Source organism: Podarcis tiliguerta (assembly GCF_965153285.1).
Source record: "Podarcis tiliguerta genome assembly, chromosome: 16".
Taxonomy (NCBI): domain Eukaryota; kingdom Metazoa; phylum Chordata; class Lepidosauria; order Squamata; family Lacertidae; genus Podarcis; species Podarcis tiliguerta.
Window position 1 is genome coordinate 6,410,681 of NC_139549.1, and position 14,246 is coordinate 6,424,926.

Here is a 14,246-nt window from a genome sequence, read left to right on the forward strand (position 1 = left end):
TTTGTCATGCCCCAATAACAAAGCCATGTGACCAGTTAGAACCGTATATAAAGGCCTGCAGTCTGAAGTGCCACCATCAACATTTGCTGACTTCCAACAGCATCTCTACAACTACTGAACTCAAGTGAGTACGACTGAATACAATCTGTTCAGCTTTCCTATGCTATATGGTTAGGCATAGCTAGGTGTTCTGTTTCTTTGATCTTTCCACATTGTGGAGGGGAGCTGTACTTGTTGCATTTATGCCTCTTCTATGAAGGTTCGACTCCCAGAAGCTTAAAGATCTCCCAGGAGTAGCAAGGTTGGCAGGCAATCCCTCTTTCTTCAATGGTATACATTGATTTCTCAGCTCCATTGCTTAATTTCTTAAGGATCAGACAAGTATGGCAGGACTATAGGGGAGGGGAGGGGGATGCACAACCATACACTGTGTATATGTACTCATGGATTGCCTGGGAGTATGCCTGAGGTCCATCCATCCAATCCTCTCCTGTATGTTAAGTGTTATTCTGTTGTGTGTTTCAGATCCCTCTCTCACTCAAGATGGCCTGTTGTGGAACTTCGTGCGGTTCTGGATGTGGCGGCGGATCTGGTACCGGCAGTGGCGGAGTGTTGGTTGACACTGGCAACACCTCAGTTGTGACTGTCCAAGCCGGCGGTTGCTCCCTTACCATTCCAGGACCCCGTCTTGTCTCCCACGGCAACTCCCAAGTGTCTTGCCGCTCTGTGTGTGCTTCCGAATGCTGCCCACCCTCCAGCTGTGGATCTTCTGGAGGTGGACATGGGGGCTCTGGTCTAGGCATGAGAGTCGATATGCGCTACCCAGGCTATGATGTGATCATGCCAGCAGGATTCCTGATCAGCACTGCCCACTGTGGTAGGGTCTCCAGCTCATGCTCTGATTCATGCTGTGGTCCATGTTAAGCCATTATGGAGAGTCATCTCTGGATCACGGAACGACCAAGAAGACCATGGCACATTACTGGGCAAAATAGGGTTGTTTTCTCAGAGGGTTGAGCACCTTCCACTCTTGCCATCTTGGTGGGATTGCTGGGTCCTCAGCCTCTGTGTCTACTTTTCCTGGCAATGTCTTTCTCTGCCTCTATTCCAACATTTTCCTCTATCTTTTCCTGCTCTTATCATCCACTCTTTTCTTTCAAATATCTTCACTGTAAAGCCATAACCCTCTCCACTGTGGAAGGGGATGGTTGCTTCCTACAAACATCTCAATAGATTGTACTCATCTCTTCTTTTCTGTCATTAAAATATTCAGCACAGCAAATGATTTTTTTCTCTCTGCTTCATTTTTAACATACTTTTTATCAATTATATCGCCATACCACGTAGACGATGAATGCAATGTTGGGTGAAGATTTCCGTGAAATTTCCTCAGAAAGGAATTGATAGCAATTTTTCAGGTGCTCCAACATTAAGACAAGCACAATTGTTGAGGAAGGGCCACAGTTCACTGACGGTGCATCTGCTTTTCATGCAGAACATCTCAGGGTTCAACCCCAAATACTCCACATTATGCTAGGTGAGTCGTTCTGCCAGTAACCTTGGATAGCGTCTTCCAGACCGTGTAGACAATACTGAGCTATATGGAACCATTTCTTGCCTTTGTACAAGTAGCTCTTATGTTCCTTCTGTTCTTGAGAAAAGGTTGTATCTCTGTGCTAAAACATCTGCTTTGCATGCAGGTCTCAGGTCCAGTTTCCAAAATCCCCAGGCATATTTGGGAAAGTGAATTGAAAGGACACAAGTTTCCCAACTTATGATTTAGGGGAACATCCCTAACCTAGTGGTAGAGCACATACTTTGCATGCAGAAAACTCCTACCTTCCATCTCAGTTTCTTTTGGTCGGGTTGTCAATGTCCCCTGCCTGAAACCCTGGATAGCCACTACTAGTCAATGTAGGGATTATTGAGGTTAGATGGAACAATGATTTGACTTTGTTTAAGACAGCAACTTCCGTTGCCCCATATAAATATTAGGAAGATGTAAGTTTTGATACAGATGATTTATGTTCTGGAGTGGGATTGAGTGCCACAAACATCTAGAGTAGCATCAGTTTCTCCACCCACTGGTAGAGGAAGAGGAGTGAGGGGGAACGAGCCTCCCCCGGCAGCACAATCCCGGTGGAGTGCCATCGCTGCTGCCCCCCGCCCGCACTGGGCGCCATGCCCCCGCAGGCAGTATGCTACGCCTCCAGGATGCGCGCCAGCCCTGCCACCGCCTGCTCTCCACCCCCCAGTGCCGGAGCATGAAGCTCCACCACTGTCTCCACAACGAAAATGAAATATGAGCTTAATATGAGGAATATTGTGGAAAGCAGATAGATTTTCAATATGGCTAGTAACACTGTTGTGGATATTTGTGCATGTTGCCCCAGTTTCATTCCCAGAAATTCTTTATTGGGAAGGGAGTATAGGACCAGGCAAGCGTTATCCTATTATGGAATTGGACAAGGGAGGGCAAGGCTCTCAATGGCAACTAGCTATGATGACTATGTTCTACCACCATTGGTGGAAGCTATATTTCTCTGAATACTTGCTACTGGAAATCACTGGTGGGCAGTATGCTCTTGTGCTCAGGTCCTGCTTGAGGGTTCCCCATAGAGACATCTGGTTGGCCAGTGTGAGAACTGGATGCTGGACTAGATGAGCAATCCATGAGTACATATACACAGTGTATGGTTGTGCATCACCCTCCCCTCCCCTATAGTCCTGCCATACTTGTCTGATCCTTAAGAAATTAAGGAATTAACATAAATCTTGAAATTGAGACTTGGTCGTTACTGTAGCAGAAAGGAGAATTTGGCCACTGCGTGTGCGTGTATCGGCTTATGTTGGGATGGTAGAAGAGCGAGGTAAATCTAAGGTGGCTCTACCAATGAAAAGCCACATCGGTGTTTACCTAAGCACGGCATGAGAACTGACCTAGTGCGTACCGCGGTGAGGTAAATTGTGGGAATGGCGAAGGCACCCCCACCTCAGCATAAGAGAAGCCACAGCTTGTCTAGCCACCATGCCCACTTTCTGACCTTTTCTCCCTTGCAGAAAGCTTTGCTTAATGTTTCACTTGGCTGGTGCATGATGGGTGGGTCAGACTTTGTCTCTCCACTGGGAAGCGCTGAGCAAAGGCAAGTCCCCAGGCAACACAGCCGATTTGATCAGCACAAGGCATGCAAGCTCCACCCCCCAGTCATTCTTAGACTTCTTATTGGGTGAGCAACACAGCAAAGCAACACAGTTGGAGCCTCCCTCCTCCCTGGCCGGCAAGGAGGGAGGGAGAGGAGCTGCTTCATTTGAAATTTAAGGGACATCATTTAAGGGACATTTAAGGGACATCCATCAATAAGGGACAGCAGCGGGACATGGCGCTGGGATAAGGGACTGTCCCTCCAAATAAGGGACGCTTGGCAGCTATGTTCAGAAGGCTTGCAGTGGGCTGGGGGAGGAAACAGGCAGCGCTGAGGGGGTTGCTATGCAACCAGAAGGGACGCCTCTTCATTTGATAGTGGAGAAGAAGTCCATCCACCCTCCCCTGCTCCAGGAGAGCTGAAAGGGTTAAAATGCAAGGGAAGTACAAGGGAGGAAGGAAGGGACATGGGCACGCTGCGTTCCATGCTGTGGAAGGGGCAGAGGTTCAGACTGAGCAATTCGTAACCAAGGGTGGATGGCTCCATGTCTCTTTCTGTGTGTTAATTGTAAACTAAGGCCCGGGGGCCGGATCCAGCCCAATCGCCTTCTAAATTGGGCCTGCGGACGGTCGGGCAATCAGCATATATTTACACGAGTAGAATGTGTGCTTTTATTTAAAATGCATCTCTGGGTTCTTTGTGGGGCATAGGAATTGGTTTATTATTTTTTTCTTCAAAATATAGTCCGGCCTCCCACAAGGTCCGGCCCGCTGCTGAAAAAGTTTGCTGACTCTGTTGTAAATAAACGTACCATAAATCTGCCAGAGACACCTTAATTATTGTCAGAGCTTGCTTGTGTATGCCAGAGATCCTGACAGACTGCTTATTTCACTGGGGGAGGGGGGATTTCCACCCTGTCCTTTCCATACCACATCTTCTAATACCTCAAGTTTCCATGCTCCATCTGTAAAGTGTTTTTTCCCGAAATCAGGCATGGTGCTCTCATGGACAAAAGTTGATTGCCCTCTCTGAGAATGTTGGGACCGCAGATGCGCACTCCTTTGGGCTGGATGGGTTTGCTCCTCTTTGCCCAGGTGATGCCTGGTTCTAGGTGACAAGACTGAACCCTCCTGTTCAGGCTTCTATTCAGCCAGTGCCCCCTCCCAGTTGCTCCAAGCTCTCCTGAGCCTCCACTGAGGTTCTCCTCTCTGGGGGCAACAGGAGTCGGGGAGGGAAGGGTTGGCATCCCTGCTCCCTCTTTCCAAGCAATTGAAGTCAGGAAAAGAAGAAGAAGAGGAGGAGGAGGAGGAGAAAGAGTTTGGATTTGATATCCCGTTTTATCACTACCCTAATGAGTCTCAAGGGGACGCAAGTGGGGCTGTGGGTTAAACAACAGAGCCTAGCACTTGCTGATCAGAAGGTCGGCGGTTCGAATCCCCGCGACAGGGTGAGCTCCAGTTGCTCTGTCCCAGCTCGAAAACACGTCAAAGTGCAAGTAGATAAATAGGTACCTCTCCGTCAGGAAGGTAAACGGTGTTTCCGTGCGCTGCTCTGGTTCGCCAGAAGCAGCTTAGTCATGCTAACCACATGACCCGGAAGCTGTACGCTGCTTCCCTCGGCCAATAAAGCGAGATGAGCGCCACAACCCCAGAGTCGGTCATGATTGGACCTAATGGTCAGGGGTCCCCTTACCTTTACCTAAGGAGTCTCAAAGTGGTTCAAAAGGGCATTGTCTTCTCCTCCAACTACGATTATCAGCCGTCAGCCCCCCCTTGTTTCTTTCTCCCCCTCCTCTTGCATCACAGCCCACCAACCCAATCCCAGTCCTGACCACACTGTAGATTTAAATACCAGTAGCTCTGAAGGTGAGGAATTGATGTTCAGATACCTCATATTTTCATTAATTTGGTTCACAATGGAAAGGGAATAGGAGCCATGGAATGAATTAGATATGCAAAAGCAATTAAAAAGTACAAGGATTTTATTGAAGCACTCAGTTGTATACATACCCCCAGGTAAGAGAGACAGGGAATCTTTGCATTAGAAAGTTACATTATTTTTACAGTGAGGTATATCTCTGCAATGATGGATTTGCCTGGGAGGGTCCTTTTTTAAAAAAGTCATGGTACTTGGGATATCACAGTGGGCAATGCAATTCGTCCCATGTTTAGTAAGAGGATATACAACACAAGTGCCTACACTACATCACCACTTGTTCAAATCTGAATTGGCTTGTCATTGTGACATCACCATACTGTGATCCCTGAGTGGTTGGGACTGATGGCATGATCCCTTATTGGTTGGAATCACCTCCCAGAAAGAAGTAGCACAAATTCCCCAAGAGAGGAAATGGCATTGAAGCAGGTGCCAGTTCGCACATGCAAAGCAAAGAAATAGGGATTGGAGTTTAAGGCAAAAATAAGTTAACTTGCTCCTGGCAGATGTTGTTGACATTCACTTCACATCAGTATCCCACCAGGAATGACGGGAGTGACATTCAACATCATCTTGAGTGTCACAAAGTTCCCCATAACTGGCTTAAGGAAAATTCAACTAAAAATAAAATAAATTTTACATGACATGCACTTTATAAGAGCAGAGCCTTTACAGATGAGCATTTTACATTTCCCATTTATTTTGTGTTTCATAGACTGCACTGGGGACTAACATGGTTTGCATGCCTGGCGGCAGGAGACTTTTCCGTTATGAACATTGCTACACAGATACCCCCCTGGGAAAACCACTTCACAGCTTTGTGGCTGTATTCCTACTCGCGTCCCAAGACTTGATGAACCAGTCCATCCTCTGCAGGATCCAGGACGAGAGGGACACGTCCAATTGTTTGGGGAGCAGAAAGACTTCGTAGCGGGAAGCATGTTGCAGCTGGCTTCCTTCTATAACAAGGGAAGTGCAGGACAAGTCAATCTCTCAACTCAACACATCAGTCAGAATTCTGGTTGGATTCTGGATTATTTGCCATTAACTTTGTGCAGGAGTTACTTTGCATCCAGGTTCATTTAAATAAATAAATAAAAAGTACCGCACATAGAATCATAGAACTGTAGAGTTGGAATATCCATGCCTAAACTGAAGCTTAAGAAAGTGCATTATGCTGAGCTATATCATTGGTCCATTTAGCTCTGCACTATCAGTTTAGACTGCAGGGTTTCAGGCAGAGGACATTCACAGCCCTACCTGGAGATGTTGTTGAAGTTTGACCTCTAGCACTGAGCTATCAGCTGTCTAGCTCACTGTGAGCCACCTCCAGGTATGCAAAGTGCACTTTCACAAGTGCCTTCCCCACAACAGAACTCAGGCACGTCTGAAAGTCTCCACGAGGCGCTCTAGAGCTGTGCAGTGCAGAGCTGTGCAATTAACTGTTGACAGTATTTCCTGATCACCTGTTTGTTATTGACTTGGGGTGGGGAGTAAATAGCCTGGGATGATCTCAGGAATGAGCCGATTTGCAGTCTAAGCTGGTCGTGATGGTTATGCCCTGTCTCTACAGTTGGAGGCAGCCATGCCTCAGAAGGCCAGTTCCTGGAAAGCACAGGAATGGAGAGGACTCTTGTGCTTGATCCTGCTTCTGGGTTTCCCATTGGGGCATCTGGGCAGCCACTGTGAGAGCAGGATGCTGGAATAAATGGGTCACTAGCCTGATCCAGCAGGCTCTTCTTAGAAGTTTAGCAGGTTCTTATGTCTACTAACTGGACATTTTTAACACCACCATGGTGGTGATGTGGTTCCCTGACTGGTTGGTATTTATTTAAGACCCATGTTTACCACCTCTGTTAGAACTAGATGGCACGGATTGGCTGGATGAAGAGGATGAGGGAGGCTCAGAGCCAAGGAATTGGTGGTGGGAGAATGAGGAGAGGTCAGAGGGAGAAGATTGGGAGGAGGTGTTGGATGCTGAAGGGGCAACAGGGTTTAGTGAGCAGAAAGAGTTTGTGACAGGGAGCAGTTCATACTCCAAGACTGAAGCAAAGGAGGAGGTCTAAGGACTGCTGAAAAACCCAGGAAGTCTCCCTCTCCTGCTGCAACAAGCTCCCCCCCCCCGCCGCCCATTGGTCTACAAGAATTCACAGGATAATGAGAAGAGCAGAACAGAGGTCAGAGGTGTGCAGGTGCAGTTTAAGACTGCTTGGGAAACATTTGGGTGTGGAGGCACCTTAGAGAAGAATGTAAGGCAGAACCTTCAGTCCTGGCAACTGCTCCATAGGGGCAAGACCTACTGGGAAGTGTTGTTGAGACCACTAGGCTGAGTTGTATGTTTGTTTCCCTGATTAAAGTGTTAACTTCACTGACAAGGAGACCTGCTTCCTTTATGGCTGACCTGTGTCCGATTCCAGCCCTGACACTAGGCCACAGTAGCCACAAATGGTGGACATTGTAGATGGTGGTCAATCAAGTTGCAGTTGCTCAGTTGCTCAGTCTGCGCTCTCTCTCTCTCTCTCTCTCTCTCTCTCTCTCTCTCACACACACACACACACACTTCATCTCTGCCTTTTTGGTATAACTTACATAGTGGCAAGATATTCTGAAGGGTTCATTGGTGGTGCTGACTTGGGCTGGAGGGAGTGTGAGGGCACAGTGTCCCGGTTGGACCCGCACTCTGCTCTCAGGAGCAATGTCAACAAGCACTTCACTGTTGCTCCCATAAAATCCACCATCTCTGGAAACTCCTGGAGAAATGCAGCATGTCATCTTGTGGGACTTTCAGGATCCTACTGAACACAAGAGGGAAGGAGAGAGGGAGGGAGGGATGAAATGAAATAATCAAAGCCATATTGTCTACTTTTGGAAACTCTCGGGGAGGGGGAATGAAAGTAGAGATTCACAGAACCCATGTTACAGAACAAGGACGAGGGACATCTGTGGCCCTCCAGATGTTGTTGGACCACAGGTCCCATCATCCCTGAAGACTAGCTTTGCTGGCTGAAGCTGCTGGGCAATGGAATCCAATGACATTACGAAACTACAACTCCCATCATCACTGACCACAAGCCACATTGACTGGGGTTGATGGCAATCCAAGAATATTATGGAATTACTCCTCCATGCTCCTTAACCAGCTTTGCATCACACCCTCCTTGAGCATTTCTTCCTGGCTAAGACATAGTCTTTGAGCCCTTGTTAGCCTGGATGGAGATGGGGTTATGAGACTGTGTAGAAACTAGTCTACTGTGCAGAAGGTAAAGTTTGCATTTGTTGCTTCAACAAATTTTGCCTGTGGTTCTACCAACCACTGGCATGTGGCCCTCAGAATACTATCCAGGAATGGATGTGGCCCTCAGATTTCCCGACCCCTGTGATGGAGCAACCTTTTTTGTCAACTCCCAATAAGAGCTTTGAGAAGAGAATGAGCAAAATAAAACTTACCCGGTGCTCTCAACTGTAGCTGCAGACAGACGTTATTAGAGGCACTGAACGATCTTCTGGGTTCCGGGCACTTTTATACAGGACTTTTCATGCGGAGTTTTAATTATAGGTCTTGGAACCATCCTTTGAAACTAAGCAATGGAATTGGTTTCCAGGCTTTCTATGCATCCATTACTGGAAAGGAGTGTGATTCAGTGCTTGTGAAAATGTGGCCTATATACACAGTCAAATATAGTAGAGCACGGTGGCTCACAGGGCACCTAACCTGAATTGCATAACTAACACTAAATCTATAGCACCTGAGTCTGTTAATGTAGATCCATCAGATGTCCAGGAATGGTAGGCTGGGCATTTGTAGCATTGCTAACTCAGTCACTTCTTTACAAGTGGAGACTGTGCTACAGTTATTGGCAACGCTCTGAAACCAAGCCACAGTAAAAGCAATTAGCTTCCAGCAAACTAACCAAATGGTGCAGAATGCAATAAACTATTTCTATCATGGCCAGTCATTCATACATATAAGTAGGTCCTGGAGGACCAAAATAGAACTCCTAAGGTCTATGTAGGTCAGGGATGGAGGATGCTGTGGACCTTCAGGTGTGGCTGGACTCCACCTCCCTTGGCCATGTTGGTTGGAGTTGATGGGAGTTGGAATAACACAACATCTGGAGGGCTGCTGGTTTCCCACCCCTGACATAATGAGTTGCATTATGCTAAATCAAAATTGAGACCCTGATCTATCCACCGTAATCACACCCAGAGGTATCTCTACTCCAGGGGTGGGGGACGCTTTAGATGTTGCTGGACTTCAACTCCCATCTGCCTCAGTAAGCGTGCAGAGGATTTTATCCAAGGCTCCCTCAAACCGGGAACTTATCCTGCAGGAGTAGCCAGTGTAATTTCTTCCATATATTGTTGGACATTATGATCACCGACTGTTAATTAGGTCTGGTGGGAGTCGGAGTCCAACAGCATGGCCATTTGGGGAGAAGAATGACATCAGGAGCCATGAATGGATCTGATGACTTGAACCTTTCCATGATTAAATCGCTTCAAGAGAACATCATAGTTATGCAAATTCCCCTCACCTTGTTAGTGGGTGAAAGTTGTGGTGCCACACAGCTCGCTGCTGGTGCCGGGCCATTTCAGACCCTCCCAATGGCCAACAGGAGATGTTCTCCTCTCCCTTTCTCTGTGGGGAAATTCAAATTTACCCACTTCTGATGATTGGTCTGTTAGTATTTCACTCCTCTGTTGCTGGATGTGTGATTGTTACATCACATGTCTGTGTTTACTTTCTAGGCTTGGAAAGCCTGAGAACGGAAGCTAGCCTTATCTCTTCCACTCTGTTGTGTTTTTGTACTTTTTACTTTCTGTTGTCTCTTGGAGCTGAAGTGAGAGACACCATGATCACTTGTCCTATATATACTGCTTAATAAAAGCTTAGAATGAGCACACCAATCTCCACTTTGTTTCTGCTAAACTCTGCTGAGTGTGCGTACTCATAGGCATCTGCTATGTGTCACTGGAGCGTGCCGGGACTGATGATTTAGGGACATCCCAGAGCTGTGCAACTTCAGGAACATGCCCAGACAGGTTTGTCTCATCTCGGGAGCTGCGTGGACGCCCCTGGTCAATCATGGGTGGGGTTTAGGAGGCATCAGCTCTGTGATGGCCTAGGACTCGGGCTCAGACTTTGAACCAGAGGAGTCTCAGTCCCCACCGGATCCTCTGCCTCAGACGGCACCTGAACCAAGTCTGGGACCTGATTCTGAAGAGCCCCAGTCTGCACAGGTTCCCCTGCAACAAGCACCAGCTGGCCCGATTCAGGGGCCTGAGCCTGGCCTGGCTCCAGATGTGGGGATTACCATGTTGCCCTCAGCTGGGCAATCACTTACAGCTGCTCCACTACCAGTTGGGTCAGGAGAGACTGAGGCGCCCTCTGGGTCTAGTAACCCACCGACAACTCCCGAGCTGCAGAGACTTAGGTCTGAGAGAAGGAGAGACCTGAGTACTCGCAGGAGGAGTGCTTGCCTTCAGGCAAGACAGGGAGGTGAGCCACCGGGGGATCAGGACCGACCATTACCCCGACAGAGATAAAATGCTGTTGGAACCCGCCCCAGGTTGTGGGAGCAACATTGCTGTGTGCTAGAACCTGCCTGAGACCCTGTGCCTGACCTAGCCTGGTTTCCTGCCTTGTGACCTGCCTTGGCCCTGTCCGACTGACTCCTTGTGGAATCCCTGGATTCGGGACTGGACCTGGACCGCATTGCTCGGGTTAACCCCCAGGCCCAGCACAAGCTTCAACTGGGACAGAAATTGCTCCTGGTCCTCCCTGCTGGCACTGAGCCTGCTGTCCTCTGTGGCCACAATTCATGGGCCCATAACCATTGTCAGGTGATCCTACACACAAGTAGGAGTCTGGCAGAGACACATGCCCAACTGGCATGTTCTCTCCCTCCTGGTCGTTTGTTTGTGAAATTCAAAATCTTTCTCCAGCCTGAACATCACAGCGACTGATACCTTAGAGGCATCAACAGACTTCAGAATCAGCAGAGTATAGGCAGTCAGCGTACAGACTCAGTAGCACAGCATTTGGCTAAACTACGTTTATGTACACATACACACTTGGAGCATCGTAACTCAGCTCCTTCCTCTTCAGCATCAGACAGCAAAGAGAAAGAACAAAGGACAAATGTCCTGAATCACGGAAACACAGTAATACAAACATCCTGTCTCCGTGACTTCCCACAATGTGGAATGAAAGCATACACTGTCATGTGATAAAAACAATCCCATGACTGCAGCACGGGAAAAGAATCCTAACAGGGCAGAGCCAGGTGGAAACTCTGTGGCACTTTCCACTTGGGTCTGCTCCTTCAGGATAAAATGGGCCTTGCCTCCTAACCTGGCACTGTACTTGGCTTTTGGGCCACCTGCCCTCCCACCCTCATTTCTGTGCTTTATTTGTTTTTGCAGTTTAGTTTTGTTAATGACCTTGCTATGAAATTTTTCGGTCGCTGTATTTTGGGGCCAGGAAGGAATTTTATCTCCAGACAGAGTGGTTTGCCTCAAGATTTTTGCCTCCCTCTTAGCAATCGTCACAACTTTGGCAGTTAGGGCATATGGTGGGATTAATAGTAATTAATTGGAAGGGTGGGTGTATGGCTTTCCATTCCCATCCCAGGAATTGGGATATCCTGTTACAAGGATCCTAGGAGATCTGGGCTGAGGGCCATAGCACTCCCCAAGGCTGTTCTGATGGGCTGTTGCTATTTGATGTAAGTCATAAGGCAATCCTTTCCCAGAACTGACCCCCTAGGAAGAAGTCAGCAAGCAGGTGGACTGAATGGAAAAATTACCCAGTGCCTGAGCCAAATCATTTACACCTGTAATCAGTAAAGTTGTGGCCTTTCTTTGATCCAATAATATAGCCCTGTGTATCTTTGTGCATGGTGGGAGGCAGCAGGTTGAGGGGTGCATGTGGTTTCACTGCACCTGAGCACACAATTGTTTTCGCTTTTGCTCCTTGGAATGACTAGATCCCATAAAAGTATTAAAAGAAAGGACTCTCCAGAGTGTGCAATATCTACACCTTATTATATGGGGCTGAGAATAGACCATGAGTAGCCTATAAAACAGAGGAGTTTTCCAGAAAAAAACTATTATTGCTAGTAATAATACTGAGAGGGAGAGAAAGAGAAAGGGAGAGAGATATGTGGTTTGTAGGTTATGGTTTATGAGAACCAGAGGAGGCAGGCATTTATTCTATGTGACACCCTAAAAGTATATATAAACGCTCAAAACTCAGAACTCTCCCAACAGATCACATCCTCTTCCACTCACTCCTCTGAATTTGTGCTTCTTGTGGAACCAGGTGAGTTTTGTGGAATACATTTCCTTTTGCTTTTAAGCTACATGCAACCTCCAAACTCAGGGGAATTATGCCTCCAGTGTTTAATAGCTGGAGAGCAGAAGTAGGAGAGAGCTGTTTCCTCCATTCTCTAATTTGTGGGCTTCTTGGAGACACTCGATTGGCCATTGGGGGAAGCAGGATGCTGGACTTAAAGTCTAGTCATCCAACCTTCTCCTGTGAGATACTTTGTTCATGGATCGCTTGGGATTGTGCCCCAGGTCAATTCATCCAGTCCTCTCCTGTGAAGTGGTAAGGCATGGCTAGGTGTTCTGCTTTGGTAATATTTCCCCGTGTGCCTTACCTAAACTTCTGCACATTCAAAAAAATAGAATGACAGACATGCATCCAACAGCTGAAGCTTCCCATCGTGGAACTTGTATTGTGTAAGAAAGCTGTACCTGTTGGATTTGTGCATCTTGTTCAACAGTCAGAAGATTAATGGTCAGGAATAGCAAAGGTTGGTAGGCAATCCTACTTGCTTCGTGGGGGTGTTCTGATTTCCTACCCCTGCAGTAAATGCACAAGTTAAGAATGAGACAAGCATGCTAGGATTATTTCAGGGAGACGTACAGTGGTACCTCGGGTTAAGTACTTAATTCGTTCTCGAGGTTCATTCTTAACCTGAAGCACCACTTTAGCTAATGGGGCCTCACTTTAGCTAATGGGGCCTCTTGCTGCCACTGCAGGATTTCTCTTCTCATCCTGAAGCAAAGTTCTTAACCCGAGATACTATTTCTGGGTTAGCGGAGTCTGTAACCTGAAGCGTCTGTAACCTGAAGCGTATGTAACCTGAGGTACCACTGTACATCAATGCATTTAACAGAATTGTTCATGGATGGCTTGCAAGTGTGTCCAAGCTCCATGTATCCAATCATCTCCTCTGAAGTACTTTGACTGTTAACCTTCATGTGTGTTTCAGATCCCTCTCACTCACTCAAGATGGCCTGTTGTGGAACTTCATGTGGTGGCGGGTGTGGTGGCGGATATGGCGGTGGATCTGGCGGATACGGTGGGGGTGGAGCTGGAGCCGGCAGTGGCGGAGTGTTGGTTGACACTGGCAACACCTCAATCGTGACCGTCCAACCCGGCAGTTGCTCCCTGACGGTTCCAGGACCCTGTCTTGTCTCCCACGGCAACCCCCAAGTGTCTTGCCGCTCTGTGTGTGCTTCTGAATGCTGCCCACCCTCCTGTTGTGGCTCTGGGTCTTATGGGGGTGGACATGGGGGCTCTGGCCTAGGCATGAGAGTCGATATGCGCTACCCAGGCTACGATGTGATCATGCCAGCAGGATTCCTGATCAGCACTGCCCACTGTGGTAATGTCAACACTTCATGCTGTGAGCCCTGCTGTGGGCCATGCTAAACTTCAACATGGAATTGTGGCGCAACCAGGACATGAAATGCAAGGCATGGACACACGACAAAGATCATCGGCACAACCTCCAGAGGGGATGATTGCATACTGATCCTATTGAAACCAGTAGGTACAGAGTGCAATGAACATTTCTGGATTTCTTTCTCCTTTCAGAATATCTCACCATACATTGAACATCATCCTTTCTTTCCTCTCTGCTTAAGCTACTGATCCACATATCTGCTCCAGTTTCTTTTTTATTGATGTGTCCTTTTAAACACACATGCACACACTCATTGCAATAGCTTTCTTTTAATGTGTTACAGAAACCATTTAAGCTGCACTTCTATTTACTGCATAACTTGTAGGGTTTCAGGAAAGGTTCTTTCCCACCTCCTACCTGGGGATGCTGAGGAATGACCTTGGGTTCTTGTGCATGCAAAGCAGATGTT

At 47.6% G+C, this 14,246-nt stretch overlaps 1 long non-coding RNA gene across 2 annotated transcripts; it reads right to left on the reverse strand.

Annotated features, from left to right (window-relative positions):
* Positions 1-5,758: 5,758 nt before the first annotated feature.
* On the reverse strand, positions 5,759-9,758 carry LOC310665903. 2 transcript variants are annotated; one of them, XR_014505701.1, is made up of 3 exons: positions 9,614-9,758; positions 7,668-7,870; positions 5,759-6,037 (listed from the first exon to the last, which is right to left on the reverse strand). It is a non-coding gene; the product is annotated as an uncharacterized lncRNA (long non-coding RNA). The 2 variants fall into 2 exon arrangements; XR_014505702.1 differs by having other exon boundaries at positions 7,668-7,873.
* Positions 9,759-14,246: the final 4,488 nt, after the last annotated feature.